This window comes from Phyllobates terribilis, unplaced genomic scaffold (genome assembly GCF_046119375.1).
Source record: "Phyllobates terribilis strain yellow unplaced genomic scaffold, ASM4611937v1 Scaffold_125__1_contigs__length_5108534, whole genome shotgun sequence".
NCBI classification, from domain to species: Eukaryota; Metazoa; Chordata; class Amphibia; order Anura; family Dendrobatidae; genus Phyllobates; species Phyllobates terribilis.
Window position 1 is genome coordinate 1,178,106 of NW_027362885.1, and position 23,859 is coordinate 1,201,964.

Sequence of the window (23,859 nt, forward strand, 5' to 3'; positions counted from 1 at the left end):
TATGGGGGACGCGGGCCAAAAGGACCAGGTATGGAGGACGCAGGCCGAAGGACCAGGTATGGAGGACGTGGGCCAAAGTACGAGGACGCGGGCCAGAGGACGAGTACGCGGGCCACAAAGGACGAGGTATGAAGGACGCGGGGCAGAAAAGGACGCGGGCCAGAAAAGGATGCGGGCCAGAAAGGACCAGGTATGGAGGACGCGGGCCTAAAAGGACCAGGTATGGAGGACGCGGGCCTAAAAGGACCAGGTTAGGAGGACGTGGGCCATAAGGACCAGGTTAGGAGGACGCGGGCTAAAAAGGACCAGGTATGGAGGACGCGGGCCAAAAAGGATGAGGTATGGAGGACGCAGGCCAAAAAGGACGAGGTATGGAGGACTCGGGCCAAAAAGGAGCAGGTATGGAGGACGCGGGCCTAAAAGGACCAGGTATGGAGAACGCGGGCCAAAAAAAAACAGGTATGGAGGACGCGGGCCAAAAAAGACCAGGCATTGAGGACGCGGGCCAAAAAGAACCAGGTATGGAGGACGCGGGCCAAAAAGGACCAGGTATGGAGGGCGCGGGCCAAAAAGGACCAGGTATGGAGGGCGCGGGCCAAAAAGGACCAGGTATGGAGGGCGCGGGCCAAAAAGGACCAGGTATGGAGGACGCGGGCCAAAAAGGACCAGGTATGGAGGACGTGGGCCAAAAAGGACCAGGTATGGAGGACAAGGGCCAAAAAGGACTAGGTATGGAGGATGCGGGCCAAAAAGGACCAGGTATGGAGGACGCGGGCCAAAAAGGACCAGGAATGGAGGACGCGGGCCAGAGGACGAGGACGCGGGTCAGAGTACGAGGACTCGGGCCAGAGGACAAGGTATGGAGGACGCGGGCCAAAAGGAAGAGGTATGGAGGACGTGGGCCAGGGGACCAGGTCTGGAGGACCCTGGCTAAAAGAACGAGGTAAGGAGGACGCCGGCCAGAGGACAAGGTATGGAGGACGCGGGCCAGACGACGAGGACGCGGGCCAAAAAGGACGTGGTGTGGAGGACACAGGCCAAAAGGACCAGGTATGGAGGACGCGGGCCAAAAAGAACCAGGTATGGAGGATGCGGGCCAAAAAGGACCAGGTATGGAGGACGCGGGTCAAAAAAGACCAGGTATTGAGGAAGCGGGCCAAAAACGACCAGGTATGGAGGACGCGGGCCAAAAAGGACCAGGTATGTAGGACGCGGGCCAAAAATGACCAGGTATGGAGGACGCGGGCCAAAAAGGACCAGGTATGGAGGACGCGGGCCAAAAAGGACCAGGTATGGAGGACGCGGGCCAAAAAGAACCATGTATGGAGGACGCGGGCCAAAAAGGACCAGGTATGGAGGACGCGGGTCAGAGGACGAGGAAGCGGGCCAGAGGACAAGGTATGGAGGACGCGGGCCAAAAGGAAGACGTATGGAGGACGTGGGCCAGGGGACCAGGTCTGGAGGACCCGGGCTAAAAGAACGAGGTTATGAGGACGCGGGCCAGAGGACGAGGTATGGAGGACGTTGGCCAGACGACGAGGACGCGGGCCAAAAGGGACGAAGTGTGGAGGACACGGGCCAAAAGGATGAGGTGTGGAGGACGCGGGCCAAAAGGACCAGGTATGGAGGACGCGGGCCAGAGGACCAGGTATGGAAGACGCGGGCAAAAAGGACCAGGTATGGAGGACGTGGGCCAAAAGGACCAGGTATGGAGGACGCGGGCCAAAAGGACCAGGTATGGAGGACGCGGGCCAAAAGGACCAGGTATGGAGGACGCGGGCCAAAAGGACCAGGTATGGAGAACGCAGGCCAGAAAACCAGGTATGGAGGACGCGGGCCGAATAACGAGGACGCGGGCCCAAAAGGACAAGGTAAGAAGGACGCGGGCCAGAAAAGGACGCGGGCCAAAAAGGACCAGGTATGGAGGACGCGGGCCAAAAAGGACCAGGTATGGAGGACGCGGGCCAGAGGACGAGGACGCGGGCCAAAAAGGACCAGGTATGGAGGACTCGGGCAAAAATGACGAGGTATGGAGGATGCGGGACAGGGGACCAGGTATGGAGGACGCGGGCCAGAAAACCAGGTATGGAGGACGCGGGCCGAATAACGAGGACGCGGGCCCAAAAGGACAAGGTATGAAGGACGCGGGCCAGAAAAGGACGCGGGCCAAAAAGGACCAGGTATGGAGGACGCGGGCCAAAAAGGACCAGGTATGGAGGATGCGGGCCAGAGGACGAGGGCCAAAAAGGACCAGGTATGGAGGATGCGGGACAGGGGACCAGGTATGAAGGACGCGGGCTAAAAGAACGAGGTAAGGAGGACGCGGGCCAGAGGACGAGGTTGCGGGACAGAGAACGAGGTATGGAGGATGCGGGCCAAAAGGACGCAGGCTAGGGGACCAGGTATGGAGGACGCGGGCCAGGGGACCAGGTATGGAGGACGCGGGCAAAAGAACGAGGTAAGGAGGACACGGTCCAGAGGACGAGGACGCGGGCCAGAGGACGAGGTATGAAGGACGCGGTTCAAAAGAGACGAGGTATGGAGGACGCGGGCCAAAAAGGACCAGGTATGGAGGACGCGGGCCAAAAAGGACCAGGTATGGAGGACGCGGGCCAAAAAGGACCAGGTATGGAGGATGCGGGCCAAAAAGGACCAGGTATGAAGGACGCGGGCCAAAAAGGACCAGGAATGGAGGACGCGGGCCAGAGGACGAGGACGCGAGTCAGAGTACGAGGACTCGGGCCAGAGGACAAGGTATGGAGGACGCGGGCCAAAAGGAAGAGGTGTGGAGGACGTGGGCCAGGGGACCAGGTCTGGAGGACCCGGGCTAAAAGAACGAGGTAAGGAGGACGCGGGCCAGAGGACGAGGTATGGAGGACGCGGGCCAGACGACGAGGACGCGGGCCAAAAGGGACGAGGTGTGGAGGACACGGGCCAAAAGGATGAGGTGTGGAGGACACGGGCCAAAAGGACCAGGTATGGAGGATGCAGGCCAGAGGACCAGGTATGGAGGACGCAGGCCAAAAGGACCAGGTATGGAGGAGGCGGGCCAAAAGGACCAGGTATGGAGGACGCGGGCAAAAAGGACCAGATATGGAGGACGCGGGCCTAAAAGGACCAGGTATGGAGGACGCGGGCCAGAAAACCAGGTATGGAGGACGCGGGCCAAAGAACGAGGACGCGGGCCCAAAAGGACAAGGTATGAAGGACGCGGGCCAGAAAAGGACGCGGGCCAAAAAGGACCAGGTATGGAGGACGCGGGCCAAAAAGGACGAGGTATGGAGGACGCGGGCCAGAGGACGAGGACTCGGGCCAAAAAGGACCAGGTATGGAGGACGCGGGCAAAAAGGACGAGGTATGGAGGACGCGGGACAGGGGACCAGGTATGAAGGACGCGGGCTAAAAGAACGAGGTAAGGAGGACGTGGGCCAGAGGACGAGGTTGCGGGGCAGAGAACGAGGTATGGAGGATGCGGGCCAAAAGGACGCGGGCTAGGGGACCAGGTATGGAGGACGCGGGCCAGGGGACCAGGTATGGAGGATGCGGGCCAAAAGAACGAGGTAAGGAGGACACGGTCCAGAGGACGAGGACGCGGGCCAGAGGACGAGGTATGAAGGACGCGGTTCAAAAGAGACGAGGTATGGAGGACGCGGGCCAAAAGGACAAGGTGTGGAGGACACGGGCCAAAATGACCAGGTATGGAGGACGCGGGCCAAAGGACCAGGTAGGGAGGACGCGGGGACCAAAAGGACCAGGTATGGAGGACGCGGGGACCAAAAGGACCAGGTATGGGGGACACAGGCCAAAAGGACCCGGTATGGAGGACACGGGCCAAAGGACCAGGTATGGAGGACGCGGGCCAAAGTACAAGGATGCGGGCCAGAGGACGAGGACGCGGTCCAAAAAGGACGAGGTATGAAGGACGCGAGCCAGAAAAGAACGCGAGCCCAAAAGGACCAGGTATGGAGGACGTGGTCCAAAGAGGACCAGGTATGGAGGATGCGGGCAAGAGGACGAGGAATGGAGGACGCGGGCCAAAAGGACGAGGTATGAAGGACGCGGGACATGGGACCTGGTTTGGAGGACGTGGGCCAAAAGAACGAGGTAAGGAGGATGCTGGCCAGAGGATGAGGATGCGGGCCAGAGGATGAGGATGCGGGCCAGAGAACGAGGTATGGAGGACGCGGGCCAAAAGGACGCTGTCCTGGGGACCAGGTATGGAGGACGCGTGCCAGGAGACCAGGTATGGAGGACGCGGGCCAAAAGAATGAGGTAAGGAGGACGCTGGCCAGAGGACGAGGACGTGGGCCAGAGGATGAGGTATGGAGGACGCGGGCCAAAAGGATGAGGACGCGGGCCAGAGTACGAGGTATGGAGGACGCAGGCCAGAGGACGAGGACCAAAAGCGACGAGGTGTGGAGGACACGGGCCAAAAGGACGAGGTGTGGAGGACGCGTGCCAAAAGGACCAGGTATGGAGGACGCGGGCCAGAGGACCAGGTATGGCGGACGCGGGCCAAAAGGACCAGGTATGGAGGACGTGAGCCAAAAGGACCAGGTGTGGAGGACGCGGGCCAAAAGGACCAGGTATGGAGGACGCGGGCCAGAGGACCAGGTATGGAGGACGCGGGCCAGAGGACGAGGACGCGGGCCCAAAATGACAAGGTATGAAGGACGCGGGCCTGTAAAGGGCGCTGGCCAGAAAAGGACGCGGGCCCGGAGGACGAGGACCAAAAGGGACGAGGTATGGAGGACGCGGGCCAGAGGACGAGTTATGGAGGACGCGGGCCAGAGGACGAGGTATGGAGGACGCGGGCAAAAAAGGACGAGGACGCGGGCCAGAAAAGGACGCGGGCCAGAAAAGGACGCGGGCCAAAAAGGACCAGGTATGGAGGACGCGGGCCAGAGGACGAGGAATGGAGGACGCGGGCCAAAAGGACGAGGTATGAAGGACGCGGGACATGGGACCTGGTTTGGAGGACGTGGGCCAAAAGAACGAGGTAAGGAGGATGCTGGCCAGAGGATGAGGATGCGGGCCAGAGAACGAGGTATGGAGGACGCGGGCCAAAAGGACGCTGTCCTGGGGACCAGGTATGGAGGACGCGTGCCAGGAGACCAGGTATGGAGGACGCGGGCCAAAAGAATGAGGTAAGGAGGACGCTGGCCAGAGGACGAGGACGTGGGCCAGAGGATGAGGTATGGAGGACGCGGGCCAAAAGGACGAGGACGCGGGCCAGAGTACGAGGTATGGAGGACGCAGGCCAGAGGACGAGGACCAAAAGCGACGAGGTGTGGAGGACGCGGGCCAAAAGGACGAGGTGTGGAGGACGCGTGCCAAAAGGACCAGGTATGGAGGACGCGGGCCAGAGGACCAGGTATGGCGGACGCGGGCCAAAAGGACCAGGTATGGAGGACGCGAGCCAAAAGGACCAGGTATGGAGGACGCGGGCCTGTAAAGGGCGCTGGCCAGAAAAGGACGCAGGCCCGGAGGACGAGGACCAAAAGGGACGAGGTATGGAGGACGCGGGCCAGAGGACGAGGTGTGGAGGACGCGGGCCAGAGGACGAGGTATGGAGGACGCGGGCAAAAAAGGACGAGGACGCGGGCCAGAAAAGGACGCGGGCCAGAAAAGGACGCGGGCCAGAAAAGGACGCGGGCCAAAAAGGACCAGGTATGGAGGACGTGGGCCAGAGGACAAGGACGCGGGCCAGAGGACGAGGACGCGGGCCAAAGGACGAGGTATGGAGGACGCGGGTAAAAGGACGAGGTATGGAGGACGCGGGACAGGGGACCAGGTATGGAGGACGCTTGCCAAAAGAACGAGGTAAGGAGGACGCGGGGCAGAGGACGAGGTTGCGGGCCAGAGAACGAGGTATGGAGGATGCGGGCCAAAAGGATGCCGGCTAGGGGACCAGGTATGGAGGACGCGGGCCAGGGGACCAGGTATGGAGGACGCGGGCCAAAAGAACGAGGTAAGGAGGACACGGGCCAGAGGACGAGGACGCGGGCCAGAGGACGAGGTATGAAGGACGCGGTCCAAAAGGGAAGGGGTATGGAGGACGCGGGCCAAAAGGACAAGGTGTGGAGGACGCGGGCCAAAAGGACCAGGTATGGAGGACGCGGGCCACAGGACCAGGTATGGAGGATGCGGGCCAAAAGGACCAGGTATGGAGGATGCGGGCCAAAAGGACCAGGTATGGAGGACACGGGCCAAAGGACCAGGTATGGAGGACGCGGGCCAAAGTACGAGGATGCGGGCCAGAGTACGAGGACGCGGACCAAAAAGGACGAGGTATGAAGTACGCGGGCCAGAAAAGAACGCGGGCCAAAAAGGACCGGGTATGGAGGACGCGGGCCAAAGAGGACCAGGTATGGAGGATGCGGGCCAAAAGGACCAGGTATGGAGGACGCGGGCCAAAAGGACCAGGTATGGAGGACGCGAGCCAAAAGGACCAGGTATGGAGGACGCGGGCCAAAAGGACCAGGTATGGAGGACGCGGGCCAGAGGACGAGGACGCGGGCCCAAAAGAACAAGGTATGAAGGACGCGGGCCTGTTAATTGCGCTGGCCAGAAAAGGACGCGGGCCCGGAGGACGAGGACCAAAAGGGACGAGGTATGGAGGACGCGGGCCAGAGGACGAGTTATGGAGGACGCGGGCCAGAGGACGAGGTATGGAGGACGCGGGCAAAAAAGGACGAGGACGCGGGCCAGAAAAGGACGCGGGCCAGAAAAGGACCAGGTATGGAGGACGTGGGCCAGAGGACAAGGACGCGGGCCAGAGGACGAGGACGCGGGCCAAAGGACGAGGTATGGAGGACGCGGGTAAAAGGACGAGGTATGGAGGACGCGGGACAGGGGACCAGGTATGGAGGACGCTTGCCAAAAGAACGAGGTAAGGAGGACGCGGGGCAGAGGACGAGGTTGCGGGCCAGAGAAAGAGGTATGGAGGATGCGGGCCAAAAGGACGCCGGCTAGGGGACCAGGTATGGAGGACGCGGGCCAGGGGACCAGGTATGGAGGATGCGGGCCAAAAGAACGAGGTAAGGAGGACACGGGCCAGAGGACGAGGACGCGGGCCAGAGGACGAGGTATGAAGGACGCGGTCCAAAAGGGACGAGGTATGGAGGACGCGGGCCAAAAGGACAAGGTGTGGAGGACGCGGGCCAAAAGGACCAGGTATGGAGGACGCGGGCCAAAAGGACCAGGTACGGGGGACATGGGCCAAAAGGACCAGGTATGGAGGACACGGGCCAAAGGACCAGGTATGGAGGACACGGGCCAAAGGACCAGGTATGGAGGACGCGGGACAAGGTACGAGGATGCGGGCCAGAGTACGAGGACGCGGACCAAAAAGGACGAGGTATGAAGTACGCGGGCCAGAAAAGAACGCGGGCCAAAAAGGACCAGGTATGGAGGACGCGGGCCAAAAGTACCAGGTATGGAGGACGCGGGCCAAAAGGACCAGGTATGGAGGACGCGAGCCAAAAGGACCAGGTATGGAGGACGCGGGCCAAAAGAATGAGGTAAGGAGGACGCTGGCCAGAGGACGAGGACGTGGGCCAGAGGATGAGGTATGGAGGACGCGGGCCAAAAGCACGAGGACGCGGGCCAGAGTACGAGGTATGGAGGACGCAGGCCAGAGGACGAGGACCAAAAGCGACGAGGTGTGGAGGACGCGGGCCAAAAGGACCAGGTATGGAGGACGCGGGCCAGAGGACCAGGTATGGCGGACGCGGGCCAAAAGGACCAGGTATGGAGGACGCGAGCCAAAAGGACCAGGTATGGAGGACGCGGGCCAGAGGACGAGGACGCGGGCCAAAAAGGACAAGGCCAGAAAAGGACGCGGGCCCGGAGGACGAGGACCAAAAGGGACGAGGTATGGAGGACGCGGGCCAGAGGACGAGGTATGGAGGACGCGGGCCAGAGGACGAGGTATGGAGGACGCGGGCAAAAAAGGACGAGGACGCGGGCCAGAAAAGGACGCGGGCCAAAAAGGACCAGATATGGAGGACGTGGGCCAGAGGACAAGGACGCGGGCCAGAGGACGAGGACGCGGGCCAAAGGACGAGGTATGGAGGACGCGGGTAAAAGGACGAGGTATGGAGGACGCGGGACAGGGGACCAGGTATGGAGGACGCTTGCCAAAAGAACGAGGTAAGGAGGACGCGGGGCAGAGGACGAGGTTGCGGGCCAGAGAACGAGGTATGGAGGATGCGGGCCAAAAGGACGCCGGCTAGGGGACCAGGTATGGAGGACGCGGGCCAGGGGACCAGGTATGGAGGACGCGGGCCAAAAGAACGAGGTAAGGAGGACACGGGCCAGAGGACGAGGACGCTGGCCAGAGGACGAGGTATGAAGGACGCGGTCCAAAAGGGACGAGGTATGGAGGACGCGGGCCAAAAGGACAAGGTGTGGAGGACGCGGGCCAAAAGGACCAGGTATGGAGGACGCGGGCCAAAGGACCAGGTATGGAGGACGCGGGCCAAAAGGACCAGGTACGGGGGACATGGGCCAAAAGGACCAGGTATGGAGGACACGGGCCAAAGGACCAGGTATGGAGGACGCGGGCCAAAGTACGAGGATGCGGGCCAGAGTACGAGGATGCGGACTAAAAAGGACGAGGTATGAAGTACGCGGGCCAGAAAAGAACGCGGGCCAAAAAGGACCAGGTATGGAGGACGCGGGCCAAAGAGGACCAGGTATGGAGGACGCGGGCCAGAGGACGAGGAATGGAGGACGCGGGCCAAAAGGACGAGGTATGAAGGACCCGGGACAGGGGACCTGGTATAGAGGACGCGGGCCAAAAGAACGAGGTAAGGAGGACGCTGGCCAGAGGACTAGGATGCGGGCCAGAGAACGAGGTATGGAGGACGCGGGCCAAAAGGACGCCGTCCAGGGGACCAGGTATGGAGGACGCGGGCCAGGAGACCAGGTATGGAGTGGAAGACGCGGGCCAAAAGAACGAGGTAAGGAGGACGCCAGCCAGAGGACGAGAACGTGGGCCAGAGGACCAGGTATGGAGGACGCGGGCCAAAAGGGACGAGGTATGGAGGACGCGGTCCGAAAGGACGAGGTATGGAGGACGCGGACCAGAGGACGAGGACGCGGACCAAAAGGACAAGGTATGGAGGACGCAGGTGAAAAAGGACGAGGACGCAGGCCAAAAAGGACGAGGAAGCGGGCCATAAAGGACGAGGACGTGGGCCAATAAGGACGAGGACGCGGGCCAATAAGGACGAGGACGCGGGCCAAAAAGGACGAGGGCGCGGGTCAAAGAGGACGAGGGCGCGGGTTCAAAAAGGACGAGGACGCGGGCCAAAAAGGACGAGGACGCGGGCCAAAAAGGACGAGGACGCGGGCCAAAAAGGACGAGGACGCGGGCCAAAAAGGACGAGGACGCGGGCCAAAAAGGACGAGGACGCAAGCCAAAAAGGATGAGGACGCAAGCCAAAAAGGATGAGGACGCGGGCCAGAGAGGACGAGGAAGCAGGCCAGAGAGGAGGCGGGCCAGAGAGGACGAGGACGGAGGCCAGAGAGGACGTGGGCCAAAGAGGACGCGGGCCAGAGAGGACGAGGACGCGGGCCAAAAAGGACGAGGACGCGGGCCAAAAAGGACGAGGACGCAGGCCAAAAAGGACGAGGACGCAGGCCAAAAAGGACGAGGACGCAGGCCAGAGAGGATGCGGGCCAAAGAGGATGCGGGCCAGAGAGGACGCGGGCCAGAGAGGACGCAGGCAAGAGAGGACGAGGACGCGGGTCAGAAAGGACGAGGACGCGGGCCAGAGAGGACGCGGGCCAGAGAGGACGAGGACGCGGGCCAGAGAGGATGAGGGCCAGAGAGGACGAGAACGTGGGCCAGAGAGGACGAGGACGCGGGCCAGAGAGGATGAGGGCCAGAGAGGACGAGAACGTGGGCCAGAGAGGACAAGGCCGCGGGCCAGAAAAGGACGAGGCCGCGGGCCAGAAAAGGAGGAGGCCCGGAGGCCGCGGGCCAGAAAAGGATGAGGCCTGGAGGACACAAGGACTCCCTCAAGGGCGGACTAGGAGGGCAACAACGATGTCGAGGAGGACTAGGATGGATGAGGAGGAGGTTAAGGATTGATGAGGACGACTCATAATAGGTGTACAATCATGATGCAAATATCATTAGAAAACCGCTATGTCATACTTCTGGACCCAAAACAATGAGTAGAGAAATCGTAATGCCTAAAAGTTTCAGATTCCTTCCATAAAACATGGCATGAAAACCTTGGCCAATTTTATTTGCTAGTGATGCAACTTCACTTAACTTTATGAAAGAACTTTTTAATAAGCTGATTCATTTTTCATTCATTCTATCATGTACGGTATAGAGACTAATTTCCTTTTAATCCAACTAAAAGATTTGGTGCAGAAAACAGCATGCGCGGAGGTGAGGAACAGGCAGGATGTTTATACCATCCTTCAATTAGAAGAAACCTATTAGAGGGTATTTAGACCAGAACGGTTTGCCATTTCGTACTTACAGCTAAAGGCTCTCCTTGTAGTGCTTGTAGTACAAAGTTACTGACAACTCTTCCATCATTCATGTGCATACGTGGCCCAAATGTATTAAATATCCGAGCCACTCTGACCTCCACACCTTCCTGCCAACAAGAAAAGCAGTTTAGAGACCACATTTTCTTCCAGTAAAAATTAGACTTTTGTTTGTAAAAACATTCTACACAAATAAGCATGTATTTTTCTACCATAGCTTGTATCGCTTTACAAGGTTGTTTTCATTACGAGTTTTGGAAGGTACCACTAACCAGCCTACTGGCTTCTTACTTGCCTGGGGGCGTTCCTGAATGAATGATGAAACTGACCAGCAACATGGCCGCACAGTTGGCCCAAACTGTCCACTGTTGACAGCAGAGCCAGCTTTGCCTCTGCGGCATTGTGTAAGTGCAGGGACAATGAACCTGGCTGGATCCAGCCATCTGGCTAGCTTCAGAGCAGCGCTTGCAAGCTCTATAGCATAAAGCATACAAGAGCTGCACTACTTGCCCAGGAACCTAGCCACCTCTGATAGAATACTGCCCTTTGTTAGTTTGCAGAGGTAGCCGGTAGCCTATGGAATTAAGAAGTCCTCTGTTATGAATGTTGACGAGCTGCTTGCTTCTATGTGCAGTTTGAAATTGTACCCATTTATAAAAAGAAAACCCATGTAAATGTTTCCAATAAGTTGTGATTAGCTTTCCTTGAGAGGGCACAGCATGTATTATATGACATAATGTTATCAATGCAGCATTTCCTATAGCAAGGACACACATTCACAAAACCATTTGTCGAAGACCTCAGGTCTATAATGAATTGCTCTGGCATGGTTAATTGATTCTGTAATTTGTGACTCGTATAAACACATTCTATTTTACATAATGAAACACCCTTTGAAATTTTTTTGGTTGGAAATAAAACATAATTAGCAATAATATAACAACTTCAAGCCCACTGCTGTGAAGATCAAGCCATTATTATATCAAGATGAGGCTGGCAGCAGAAGAGTGGACTGGCCACCCCAGAACTCATTGTCATTTAAAGTTATGGCAGAAACCCAACTTCAAAGACTGAACTTTGTGGTTTTCACAAAAAGATAGCAGAATTTCCAAGAAATCTGAAATACTTTTATCAAAGCGCTCCAAAAGAATTTGAAGTGAAAAGTAATATGTCAAATACCTTTTTGGTTTTTAAAGTGTTAAGTCACAGCCTCGTAGGAAAAAAAGCAGATGAGTAGTAGATGCTAAGAAGTCACAGCACCACTAGAAGGCTATCTGAGTGGTTCCCTACGTTGACCCAGTCTATATAGAACACCTATAACATAGTAACTGAAACATTTCCCACTTTTTTAGGCAATTACCGAGTGAAGCAACCTTGAGCAATCAGCTTTAAAACTTAGGGGAGGGAGGGGGTAATTGCAGTATGTATGTTCATTTCAACTGTAGCACCCAAATGAAGGATTGCAGCTTTTATTGCCCTCTGTCTTGCCAGGTCTTGCATAGGGCCCTAGCGGCTTAGCTGATCGTTATCAAGATGGGACCCTCATTTAATTCTCCAACGGTGTATTTTGGGGTTTTGTTTTGTTTTTACCATTTCTACCATTCTTAATGTACAGAACATTTATATTGCTTGTGTGCCACAGACATTTTAATATTGTAAGACTAAATTGACCCATTTCAGATGGAGCATGCTGTAAAGATAGTAGATTTAATACAAAAGAGCACTCTATTACATGGGTAGTGGAAAAATCAATTACTCCATCACATACAAGATTAGCTACTTATCAAGGGACTTAAAACTGCGCAAATTACACAATGTGCAATAGTTTTGAAACTTGGGCAAATCACACCATCAGCAAAAAAAAACAATCCCTCAGCAAATAAAGTCTCCCTAATGTAATTAGAGCACAGGAAATACATAGGGCTTAAAGATATAGAGGTCAGAATAAGGGCGTCTGCAAGGCCTTATTAAGAGTTTTTGTCAGACCCCATTATTCGGACCATGATATCCTCCAGTTTTATATATTTGCTTGGGAGACAAACGATTTTTTTTTTAGACATTACTGTATAACCGACTAATGCTATCCATAATTTCCACGGACCCACAGACTTGTATGAGCGATTTTGATTCATGACATGGGTCAAAAATTTGGGGTGGGGGGGAGGGGTGTTATTGTAGGTTGTAAGACGTCTTCCAGGTTACACTAAATATTAGTAACACGACCAACCTGTTTCATATAAGCATAGCACATGGTCTCTGCTACTCGCTTTCCCTCATCATAACAAGCTCGGGGCCAATAGGATTCACATGTCCCCAGTAGTCTTCATTTTGAGGGTGTACTTCTGGATCTGATGATTAACATAGGAGGAGATTGAGGAAAAAGCATAAAGTGAATGTAATAAAAAAATAAGTAGAATACAGACTATGGGCTTTACAAGGAACCATTATATCAAAACAACAAACAATAAAAAGGCCAAAGATTACAAGAGCTGACATGACATCATTTATCACAGTCTGGACTTTTTATCTTTTGCTCTGCAGCTTGACACCTGAGATAATGGTGGTAAAGATAATGAGACGCAGGAACAATGTTGAAAGCGATTTCAAGTGTAAAGGCCCCGTCACACATAACGAGATCGCTAGCGAGATCGTTGATACATCACGGTTTTTGTGACACAATAGCGATCTTGCTAGCGATCTCGTTATGTCTGACAGGTAGCAACGATCAGGCCCCTGCTGTGAGATCGCTGATCGTTACAAAGCTTCCTGGACCATCCCTGGGTCGTCGCGCTCCCGCTGGGCAGTGTGCATCGCTGTATTTGACACCTTATCAACGACCTCGTTAGCGATTCAGAACTGAGACACGTAGGCGTGCATAAATTGGACTTTTCCACGCCCCTGTAGTGGAGGAACCCCAAAACCGTAAGCGTTAAAATAAAAAAAATAAAGTGGTTTAATGCGTAATTCCAGCGGGGATAATGGGTTCCTATGGGAGAAAGTGCAGCCGCAGGTGTGTAAAGAATTGACATGTTGATTCTTTTTACGCCCGCGCTTTCTCGCATAAAAGTGCAGCGAATATTTACGCAGTGTTTGTACGGCAAAGTGAATTTCACATTCACTTTGCCGGCAGACCCAGGGGCACATGGAGCATTTTTAAAAAGCGTGCGCAAAAAAGTGGTCAAAAATGCACGTAATTTTACGAAAAGTAATTTTATGCACGCCTTTGTGACACAATACAGTCCCTATCAAGGTGTGGATCGTTGAAATAGCTGCTGTGTGAAAGCGTCCCAACGACCGCCGACATCGTTAGTTAGATCGCTGGGGCGGCCGAAATCGTTGGGAAGTTCTGCATGTTTGACAGCTCCCCAGCGATCACGAAACGACTCTCCAGCGATCCCAAAACCGTGACGTAATAACGATCTCGCTAGCGATCTCGTTATGTGTGACGGGGCCTTTACCCTCTTTAGCAATATTCTAAAATACACAAATGTAATGTCACAATTACCTCCATAGACCTCTGAAGTAGATGCCAGTAGTAGCCGAGCTCCAACACGCTTCGCTAATCCTGAAAAGACATGAATAAACTCCATGAAATTACCGGTATATATAGATAGATTGGCCTCATCCTCTGATTCACTGAAAACAATCTGCGCTAAAGCCGTATTTAGACGGAGAGAATTCTGCTCAAATCGAGCACGAATAGATAAAACAAGTTCAATGGCCTGTGGAAATCAGCCTTTTACAGAACAAGAACATCAATCTAAACTGCGTGAGGAAGAACGATTGTTCATGTGCACACTATATGGGGACAGAACGATCACATTGTTAGCGCACAACCCCCATTTAGATCACAGATATGAACCCTCTAGGATTACTATTTTGTGAATATTTTTTGCGGCATTACTCAATGAACAAGAGTTTTGCAATATATAAAATACATTTATTTAATTTATTTTAATTCTACATTATGTTATATAATATATATTTTACATACACATACTTTTTATCTGTATGTTTTTGCTCTAATCATTGGCCTTTGGGTCAGGCTACTCCCTCACATGAGAGACACCTGTTTTTCATGTATCTTTGTCCTATTTTTATTCTTATCAATAAAATATCTATTTTATAAAGGTATTCCTACTGTGACATGGTCCTTTCCACCCTCCTGCATTAGGATATTTGGAAGGTTATTCTTTTATCTCTATTTGTTTCAGTGACGTGGCATTCTTGGTAACCAAACTATTGATGGATTCAAAGTAAACTTGCCAGATTACAGACAACATTCAGTGTTATTCACTGTTTTAGGTAACTCTAATCTCTAAATATTCCCGCAGCAGCCTATACCACTCCCATGTGTCTTACTGTCTATATATATATATTTGCCTGAAATTCACTTACTATAATTTATAATAGTAATTTGCAAGCGTTGATGAACGATATTAAGGTGATTAAAACTATGGATGAGTGAATCCCTGCGTAACAGACAGCTGTCCAGCCAACACCTGAAGTGAATGGAGCGGAGGGCAAGCATGCGAATCGGCAGGTGTTGGCCAGGTTTTATTTCCTGCTCTGTACACAATCGCAACCAACATGTACCAGTGCTACTGTCACAGCCAACAAAGTACTTTGGTTCTGGGTAAAAGCAAAAATCTCAACAAGGCAAAAATATCACGTGATCAGTAAGGTGAAGGGTCTTTTTGGTCAATAGAAGAGTCAAGAAGGATGCTAAACAGAGAACCAAAACACAAGAACCCAAGGAGAAGGAATTTGTTAAGACACTTGATGCCGCTCACGCTGAGGCCATGAAACTTAAGGAAGAATGTGACTTCTTGCTTCCTCAAAGAGAAAAAGGTAGTTGTGGAAGCATGGGAACATTAGACAAAAAGCTGGCCAAGGTCGAGGAAAGAAGATTTAGGAGAGAATTATAGGCAGAGAAGTGAAGAAAAATGGAAACTGAGCAAGTTCGGCAGTCAACAGCATCGGCTGAACTTTGCTGCCGTAGTAGCAACTGCAGAGACAACGGCGACAACATAAATATGCATGAATCTATTACAGTAAAAGGTAATTGAAAAATACCGCCATCTCAGGACAAAGGTAATCGGTATCACTATTAGTTGAAGCATGATAATCATAATAGAATTCTAAAACACACAAGGTGTTAGTCTCCAGAACCATTACACTCTACAAATCAGCTAAGGTAATCTAGAGGTGTTAAGGATCCAAACTGAGCTATTATAAAGTTGGCAACACATGCAAATATAATCTGGACCTGAAATATGGGAAAAAAACTCTGCGAATATAGATAATGTATAATCATTTTTATGCCATATACCCTTAAAAGGATATCATGGAAATGTTTATAAGTATATTGAAGGATTTACATCAGTGGTGTCAAACTCAAACACAGGGCCAAAATAAAAAAAACTTGGAGAATGTTGCGGGCCAACCAGTACAGTATAATGGGCCCCACAGTCCTCCATACGGTATAATGACATAGGGGTGGTGGTTCTGGTGTAGCGGGACAAATATAAAATCACCCTGCAAGCCAGATTTGGCCCACAGGCCAGAGTTTGACACGTATGATTTACATAAACACAGAAGAATACAATTTGAGATCAAATAAATAAGAGGACGAAGTCCACATAAGCCCAGTTGGGGTAGTGACGTGTTGTGTGACAAAAACATGACGGAGGACAAGATCCCGGAAACTTCCTCCAGATAATCTCGAAAGATGATTCAGAGTGAAGAAAAAGAAAGGACTTCAACCACCTTTACTGCAATCTCTTTAAGTCCTCACACGTCACTACCCCAACTGGGCTTATTTGGACTTCGTCCTCTTATTTATTTGATCTCAAATTGTATTCTTCTGTGTGTTTATGTAAATCATACGTGTCAAACTCTGGCCTGTGGGCCAAATCTGGCTTACAGGGTGATTATACATGGCCCGTGACACCAGAACCACCACCCCTGTGGGGCCATTATACTGTATGGATGATTGTGTGGGGCCCATTATACTGTATACTGGCTGGCCTGCAACTTTCTCCAAGTATTTTTTATTTTGGCCCTCTGTTTGAGTTTGACATCGCTGATGGAAATCATTCAATATACTTATAAACATTAGACTGATATCCTTTTAAGGGTATATGGTATAAAAATGATTATACATTATCTATATTGGCATAAGTATTTTCCTATATTTAGGTCCAGATTATATTTGCATGGGTTGCTAACTTTATAATACATCAGTTTGGATCCTTGATACCTATATTATCTTAGCTAATTTGGGGAGTGTAATTGGAATTGGTTCTGGAGATGGTAACACTCAGCTCGTGTGTTTTAGAATTCTATTGTGATTGTCATGCTTCATCTAATAGGGATACCGATTACCATTGTCCTGAGATAGTGATATTTTTCAATTATCTATAATTGCCTTCTTCAATTACCTTTACTGTAATATTTATGCATTTAGGGACTCAAATATTTTGCCTTGTGTTCTTGCAAGCACATTTTTATTCTAACCATTGCTTACAATTTTTTTTCTGGTTACTTGCTTAGAAATATAACGCATCTTGTAACATATTGAGATCTGATGGTCTTTTGGGTAAATCTGGTATTACGCCATCTTTTCATACAAAAATGTACAAAAAAATGCGATGTGTATACTTGATTAAAGTTGCGCATCCGTACGCTCCCCTTCTGGGTGCGATGCACAGGATCAGACTGTTCGCTCTACTTTGCATGCGCGGTACGCGCCTCTAACAAGATGCACCATATAAATTGATGCCATTTACCTCACGCGCATGCGTGAATGTCAATAAGTGACTGGAACGCAAATTGGTCAATGTGCACATGTGCGGTAGCACATTTCCTTTTGATATGTGAATATGTTGCGGTCTGGAGCATGCGCAATTGTATCCCCAATATGGTTGCTCTCGGTAAAGTCGAACAGCCATTTATCTTTCTTTGATGGTCTGTTCATTTAAACAAATTCATTCAGCTGATACAGACCCGTGAGGAAGCCACAGTTTGTTTGGCGACACGCGTTGGGCATCTCTGCCCTGCAGCTCTCTTCCAACCATTTTCTAATCGAGGATCTTGCTATATCATGGCATTCAAAGCTTTGCGATATTTTCCTTTTGACACAATTATGTGTCTTGCATTTATCTCCAACAGCTCTGTTAGTTCTTTTGTGGCACTTATTTGATGCTTACAATGCATGTCATTTTTATCATTGCTTTTCTAATTGGCAGAGTAGGTATTATTTTAGTTCATCTATTACTTTGACAAGTTTAGGCGGCCAATTTATTTCTGTTGGTACTTTTGTCAACATATACTATCCACAATTTGTATGGATAGTCTATAATTAATCATACTATGTTCTAAATGTTTACACCTTGACCATCGAGTCTTTCATATATTTCTAGGCATAGATTGTTGACAACACATGAAAATGTCCTCAGTGCTGTACTGTTCTACTATTATAAATCTTTTAGACTCTTTATGGTTGGCGGTTTGAGATGCATGGGCTATTTAGGCTTATTTTAGGTTAACAGTGTTTTCATGTAATTTTTGACTAAGTGTTTTTAATTGTTTGCTGAATGGTTCAATAAAATATTTTCTATTTTTGGTGATCCCTGTATCCATAGCATGTTTCTTTCTGGTTTCTGGTAAATTGGCAATTCATCACATGCTGCAGGCTCATCCCGAGTACTAGGTGGTGCCTTCTTTAAAATGTGTTTCACATGTTTGTTAAATTGTGTCTGGTGTCAACAGGTCCAAATATAAAGTTATAAAGTTGCCTGGAATCAACTGGATAAAACAAAGGTTTTCGGCTTGAATGGAGTTTCAACTGAGCTAGGACCACTTAAAAAGGAGTGTCTAGTTGAATTTTACACCAACCAGCTGGCACAATGCCATCCAAGAGATGATTACAAGGAATTGTTAACACTGGCACTCCTGTTCCTTGGTTCACTGGCAAACCTAGACATACACATCAACACTCCAGGCGCCTACCATCATGCTTGATGGATGGCCAAAGTGATATTCAGAGCGTATATCTTCATGATTCGTCACCAATTTCATTTAATTTTGACAGAGTTAAAAAGTCTCCGTCAATTTTGCAATTTTACTGCCTGCTTATACTTGAAGGCTGGTACCGCTGTCAGATCCCAGCCACATCTCCGTGAAATGACTTGACATTACTCCAAGAACTTGTAGCATACAAAGGAATCAACCAACCTGTTGCTGAGGCAGCAATAAAAACTTTCCACAGATACCTGTGGCACCTCACTGAGATTATGGTGGGTCTGGCTTTTTCTAACCGTTAGGTTCTAACTGCAGAAAAGGTTGAGATGGTTCTGGCGGTATAGCTATTGGGCTTAATTATGATTATTAATGAGTTGGGGGCGCCACTGGCGTAGGATGGTAGGGTGCCAACCTCCACGTAGGTAGGGATTAAGTTAGTTAGGGACAAAAAGAGGGATATTGCCCATTGGTCCTTTTTCCTTCTTTCCTCCTGTTTGTATGTGCTCAGGTCCTTTATGTCTCGCACTACCAAAAGGAACTGGCTACTCAATTATTATTGGGTTATGTGTTTAATATATTTTCCCCTTCTTCCTCTTTCATCTCATGTTCTTGTGGTGACATTAAAATACCAGTGACTATCACCTCTCTTCATTTAATGGATTTATTGTCTAATCAGAGGTATTGCTTCTGCTAGTATTTGTCCCTTTCGGTCAAGCATAAAAACAAGATTAATGTAATTTTTGACTCTGTACATGCTGAGAAAGGGCATGTGGAGCTCCTTTATAGAGTTTACATAAAGGTTCCACAAGATGCCCCGCATAGGCTACGGGGGAATGCATATGTCCGCAGGGACTGCCTATCTCCCTGGCAATAGGGGTTGTTCTAGAGCTATGGACCTGAGCGCTTTTGTTTGGGCCCATTGCCGCACACCTGGGTGTGACAAGCACTCTTTGGAGCACATTCCATTTAGATTCCCTTTCTCTTTCCCAGGTCTATTTAAACTGGGGATATGTGGTATAGGGTTAGAAATTAAGCGAGTCCTGTCCCTGGCCCTTGGTGTATGTGTACAATTTAAGTATCATAACCATGAAAGAGGGTTATTTATTTTGGGAAGACTCTAACACTACAAATTGCTGCTTTATGGGTTAAATAAATATGTTACCTTTATATTTTCTCCTATCCAACAAGCATCTTTCAACATATCTTTTACATTGATCCTTATCTAGTTAGTATTAAAATAAGATGGTCACTGAAGTGTACCATTAGATGCTGTTCGTTGCATGACCATTATTGTGTCTGAGCAGGACCTTTCTGGGTAAATTTTCCTGCTTTGAGTATAGGTGGGGTAACCAGTTATACATGTGAAAGGTCATGTGAACACCTGATGTTGTTGGGTGTGATAACTGGAGAAAAGGAGTGTATGAGTGGATCACTCTTTTATTGTGTATATGTTAGTCTGTGAGCACTTGCACCTTATTTTATAAGTCTTTGATTAAAAGTTAAATTTTAATTGATACACAGCTATTTCAGTGAGATGGTTCTGGCTCTGCAGAAGGAAGGCAACGATGTCTGCTCAACTCGCGTGCAGCCTGCCGAAGACCTTGTGTCACACAAGAAGCTTCAACACTTCATGTCGTCCAACACAAAAAACACTGTTTGTTGCACTGGAAATAAACCAAGATTTTCTTCATCAAGATCCTTGTCTATGGCACACTAATGCAAGTTACAATGATGCATCCTCAAGTCGCTGGATGGAAAATCATGAATGATGCCGCTGAAAGCTCCATTGCCAGGGGCGTACATAGGAATCATGGGGCCCCATAGCAGAAGCTCTGATTGGAACCCCCCCCCCCCAAAAAAAAAAAAAAATAATAAATAATTGTCGGGGTCACCAAAGATCAGATCTCACAACTTTCCATCCTTTACATAGTAATTTTCCTCCTGCTCGAGTCCTAGATCTCTTTCATTGCCCCATAAAGTGTGATGCCAATAAAAGGGCCCCCCAAACACAGTATGATACCCCCATGGTGAATTCCTCCACATGCACAGCATAATGACCCTACTGTACCCCACCTCAACTTCCAGGGAAAAGTATGCTGACCCTAACACAGTATGATCATCCCCCAACTGTGAGCCCCTACAGCTAAAGATGATGGTACATAATAAGGGAGGGTGTTAAACATAATAAAAGAGGAAACTATATAACTAAGGATGGCGCTATACATAATAAGTGAGTACACTATATACTAAGGGACTGTGCTATACATAATAAGGCTACATTCCTGTATCCGTGTGCAGTGTCGGTGTGCTGCCCTGTTTTACCGACGCATTAAGCATGTCCTATTCTAATCCTCAATATCGGATCAGAACAGGACATTCCCTGACCCTCACAGATCTCATTCTCAGATCCGTGATTTTCATGGATGTGTGAATGGATCTATAAAACTGTACGAGTCAGTGGACCATCCGATAAAAAAATCTGGCAGCACACGGACATTTCACACAAATGTGAGAATGCAGCCTAAAGCCCCCATCTCACATAGCGAGATCGCTAGCGAGATCGCCGCTGTGTCACGGTTTTGGTGACGCAACAGCGACCTCACTAGCGATGTCGCTATGTGTGACACTTTGCAGTGATCAGGCCCCTGCTGTGAGGTCGCTGATCGCTGCAAAGTGTCCTGGACCATTTTTCTGTGTGTGACCAGCGGGAGCAGCGATCAGGCTGGTAACCATGATAAACATCGGGTTACTAGGGGCACACGCGTTCCAGCGCCACCATATTGCTCTGTCCCAGCGCCAACCTATTGCTCTGTCCCAGCGCCTCCATATTGCTCTGTCCCAGCGCCTCCATATTGCTCTGTCCCAGCGCCACCATATTGCTCTGTCCCAGCGCCTCCATATTGCTCTGTCCCAGCGCCACCATATTGCTCTGTCCCTGCGCCACCATATTGCTCTGTCCCTGCGCCACCATATTGCTCTGTCCCAGCGCCTCCATATTGCTCTGTCCCAGCGCCACCATATTGCTCTGTCCCTGCGCCACCATATTGCTCTGTCCCTGCGCCACCATATTGCTCTGTCCCAGCGCCTCCATATTGCTCTGTCCCAGCGCCTCCATATTGCTCTGTCCCAGCGCCTCCATATTGCTCTGTCCCAGCGCCTCCATATTGCTCTGTCCCAGCGCCTCCATATTGCTCTGTCCCAGCGCCTCCCCTCCCCAGTGTTTCAGTAAAAAAAAAAAAAAAAAATACTTACCTCAGCAGCTCAGCTCGCTCCCCTGCAGCATTCTCCTGGCTGCCGGCAGCTTTCTTCCTGACCCAGGCACGCGCTGGATGATGACGTCATGAAGCTGCACGTGCCTGGGTCAGGAAGGAAGCAGAGGACGATCCCTGCAACTCCGCTGCTATTCTTCTCCTGACAGCAGCGGAGCTGCAGGGATCGCTCCCTGCGCGCCGCGTGCAGGGAGCAGCTGCACCTTGCGGGCCCCTTAGTGCAGCTCCATGGTGGGGACCCAGCACAGCTGCACCGGCGGCGGTATGTCCGCTCCTGGACTGCTATGGGGCCCTCTAGGCTCACGGGCCCCCTGGGCTCACGGGCCCCATAGCAGTCGCGTGGTCTGCCGCCATTGGCGGTACGCCACTGTCCATTGCACTCATGAGCACATTCAATTCATCACTGAGCACTCAAGAAGACTAGAAATAGTTTATTATCCAGTGTGTGGAAAAGCATCACCATGACATGACTATCCTGAAGCAAATAAAGGGTGTTTCGTTAAAAAAAAAAAGTGAAACTACTGTAAAGTTGTACATTTACTTTGCTGCAAGACATTACAAATAATTGCAACATTGTTTACTGGTAACTCAATCATCACAAAACTAACAATGTTACGAAATTTTGTGTATGTTACAATCACACCAAAATGGAATTATACCCAGGGGTGAGACCTAAAAATTGGCACAAAAATTGACTGGTGCCTGTACTCAGCTACTTGCATTTCTCCACGTTGCAAGGACATTTTTATTGAATAGATAAAGCATTTCGAAACACAGTTCCCTTTTCAAAAGGGAACCCGTCAAGTAGAAAATGCTGTCTGATCTGGTGATTTTTATAGAAATGTAGCGGAGCCAATTGATATATACTATATAAAAAAATATTTCCTTACTTTATATAACTTAATATATTGCTCTGAACCCCTGTTCTTTCTATGCATACAAGTCCAGTGAAAGGCTCAATTAGAGCCGGCCCTAGAGCGGTGCAGACAGATAGTGGTCATTCAGTAAGTAGGACCGTCCCCACTGGACTCCTAAACCTCTGCTCTTTCTATGCTTAGAGCAATATATTAAGAGTTATACTGAATAATTACCCACAAAATCACATAATCCGCTCTTCTCCTATTGATACAATACTGCCTGTTGATCATACAACTTTCTAAAAATTATGCATTTCACTTAGACATGGAAAAAAACGCCCCAACATTCTGGACAGCAGTTACATAAATGTGCATGCTATATAGCAACTCACCCAACATGTTCAGGGTTCCTATTGTGTTGGTTTTTAACGTCTTGATTGGATTATACATGTAATTAGGAGGAGAAGCAGGAGAGGCTAAATGGTAAATTTGGGCCACTGTGAAGAAAAAGAAAAACCACCACCACATGTAATAGTGAACTTTAATTGCAATTTATTTCTAAAATGACTTATTCCTGAAAAATGTACAATTATTACCTATCCAATTAATATCAGTTTCAATTGTTCCTCATGTAACTTAAGGGAATGTGTCAGTAGATTTTTGCCATCCATTTAATCTGACAGCAGCATAATGTAGAGGCAGAGATCCCAATTCCAGTGATGTGTCACTTACTGGGCTAATGCTGGTTGTTTCAATAGTAAAAAAAAAATAAAAAATTCAACGGTTTATCAGCTGGAGATCATTACTAGATGACTAGGCGTCTCACGCCACGTGGTTCATTTGCGCTGTGTAATCCAACCACTGGTTGGCAGCTTTCTGCCTATGCACAATGTACACAAAAGCTGCCAATCAATGGTGTGGGTGGAGTCATATAGACTCCGCATTCAGGCAACTGCTAGACCGGCAGCAAAGAAAACTACACCAAGCAGACCACTAAGTGACATCACTGGAATCAGGATCTCTGCTCCTACATCATGCTGCACTACAAAAACATAGCAAACACCTGCTGAAAGACTCCCTTTAATAATTGATTTTCCACAGAATATTTGCCCTGGAACCTGAACGTGGTCTCTAATGAAGCAGTTTTGTGTGATGAAATGCAAGGATATCCCAAATCAAGGCGTGGGCTGAGG

At 50.1% G+C, this 23,859-nt stretch overlaps 1 pseudogene; it reads right to left on the reverse strand.

The window, feature by feature from the left end:
• Positions 1-10,472: 10,472 nt before the first annotated feature.
• On the reverse strand, positions 10,473-23,194 carry LOC141203875 (UDP-glucuronic acid decarboxylase 1-like; annotated as a pseudogene).
• Between the last annotated feature and the right edge of the window lie 665 nt (positions 23,195-23,859).